The following is a 2,326-nucleotide window of genomic DNA, read 5'->3' on the forward strand; positions in this document are numbered from 1 at the left end:
GTCAGTGGGATTGCTTGGAATTCTATTTTTATTTCTCAGTGCAAAAATAAATAGAGACACCACACACACACACACCCTAAGAGAACATTAACATTTTTTCGTCTATTCTTATTTATGTTATGAAACACTAGCAAATCTTTTTCTCAGGCATTTAAGAAAAGAAAATAATGTAGCCTTTTTTGGTTTTTAACTGGTGAGAGCTATGCATTTATTTATTTATTTATTTTTGCTCTTTTCTTAGCTTTGCCAGGAGATGTGGTTACCTAAAAGAGAAGAGATAGAACAACTTGTTAATTTAACTTTCTATTAGTGTACTGTATTGGAAATAAAATTAGACAAAATAAAATCTCCTCAAAAGTGAAAATCAGAAAATTCACACCTGAGTGTCAAGTTTATTCCAGCAATTAATTTAGGCGAGAAGGGTAAAGTTGGCTTTGGGCAACATGGTATTGCTAAGCAGAAAACAAAATAAAAAAAAACCACACACACACACACACATACACACAAAACAAGGAAATGGGAACATGGGCAAAGTATACAGAGCACAGCTAGAAATACGTCCTTTGCCTGTGCTTTGCTATGCGCCCCTTTGCTTGTATTTTATCACAGCCTGATTCATGTCCAATTTCCCATCTATTCTCTATGTTAAGTTGCCTCACTTTGAATTCATAATCAAGAATCACATATGGGCACTGTCTGCACACTTTCTTAGTTTACCCATCAACTCTTACAGCTTTCATTCTTAGCTGTGTGCCAATGACCCCCTAAATTATAGCTTCCATTCAAACCTTTCTAAACTGCAAATTTGTATAAAACGTTTACTGACCTCTCCAGTCAGTAATTTAGCATCTTTAAAGTTGAACTATTTTTTTTTTATTCCTAAAAAAAACCCTCAACCCTTCCAGAACTTTCTTATTTAAAATAAGGGCAGCCTAAATAAATAAATAGTATCATCTTAATACTACTTTCTTTCTTACTGTCATCCAATCCATCAGGGATGCTCTCCTCTCTTGAAAATGCATTCTTGGTAGCCCCGGAGTCAAAGCTGGTTCCAGCCCAGTCCCGCCCCGGAACAGCCTCGCTCCTCTTTCCTTTCAACATGACAGATGCTTCTGTGTCCTTCGCCAAGGACTTCCTGGCAGGTGGAGTGGCCGCAGCCATCTCCAAGATGGCAGTAGTGCCCATCTAGAGGGGCAAGCTGCTGCTGGAGGTGCAGCATGCCAACAAGCAGATCACTGCAGATAAGCAATACAAGGGCATTATAGATCACATGGTCCATATTCCCAAGGAGCAGGGAGTCCTGTCCTTCTGGCACGGTAACCTGGCCAATGCCATCAGACATTCCCCAACCCAGGCTCATAAATTTACCTTCAAAGATAAATGCCAGCAGATCTTCCTTGGTGGTGTGGACAAGAGGACCCAGTTTTGGCACTACATTGAAGGGAATCTGGCATCAGGCAGTGCTGCTGGAGCCACATCCTTGTGTTTTGTGTACCCTCTTGATTTTGCCCATACCGGTCTAGCAGCCGATGTTGGTAAAGCTGGAGCTGAAAGGGAATTTCGAGGCCTCAGGAACTGCCTGGTTAAGATCTACAGATCTGTGGGATTAAGGGCCTGTACCAAGGCTTTAACATGTCTGTGCAGGTTATTATCATTTACTGAGCTGCCTGCTTTGGTATCTCTGACACTGCAAAGGAAATGTTTCTGGATCCCAGGAACATTCACAACTTCAGGATGATCACACAGACTGTCACTGCCATTGTTGGATTGACTTTCAGTTCATTTGACACCATTCGCCACTGCATGATGATGTCATCAGGTCACAAAGGAACTGACATCATGTACACAGGCATGCTTGACTGCTAGAGGAAGATTGCCCGTGATGAAGGAGGCAAATTTTTTTTCAAGGATGCATGGTCCATTGTTCTCAGAGGCATGGGGGGTGCTTTTGTGCTTGTCTTGTATGTTGAAATCAAGAAGTACACATGTTATTTCCTAGGAATTTTCCCCCTGTGAATAGGCACGTTGCATTATGCAACATATCTTGAGCATTCTTGACAGACTCCTGGCTGTCAGTTTATCAGTGGTAAATATTTACCGGTTGAAAATAGGAAGCAATAGTATTCATCTGACCGGTTTTCTCTTAAAGCTATTTCCATGATGATGATGATGGGACTCAATTACATTTTTTATTTCAGTCAGTCCCAATAAATAACAAATTTGGGGAAATAAAAATATCTAAAATAAAGAAAATACATTCTTAATCCGATTACTTAATATCATATCCACAGTTACTACCTTAGAGAAAACCACCAACTCTTCTCTC

At 40.3% G+C, this 2,326-nt stretch overlaps 1 pseudogene; it reads left to right on the top strand.

Moving 5' to 3' along the window:
- The first annotated feature begins 972 nt into the window (after positions 1–972).
- On the top strand, positions 973–2,076 carry LOC116550699 (annotated as a pseudogene).
- Positions 2,077–2,326: the final 250 nt, after the last annotated feature.

Source organism: Sapajus apella, unplaced genomic scaffold (genome assembly GCF_009761245.1).
Source record: "Sapajus apella isolate SASKATOON/1434 unplaced genomic scaffold, GSC_monkey_1.0 scaffold8, whole genome shotgun sequence".
Lineage (NCBI taxonomy): Eukaryota > Metazoa > Chordata > Mammalia > Primates > Cebidae > Sapajus > Sapajus apella.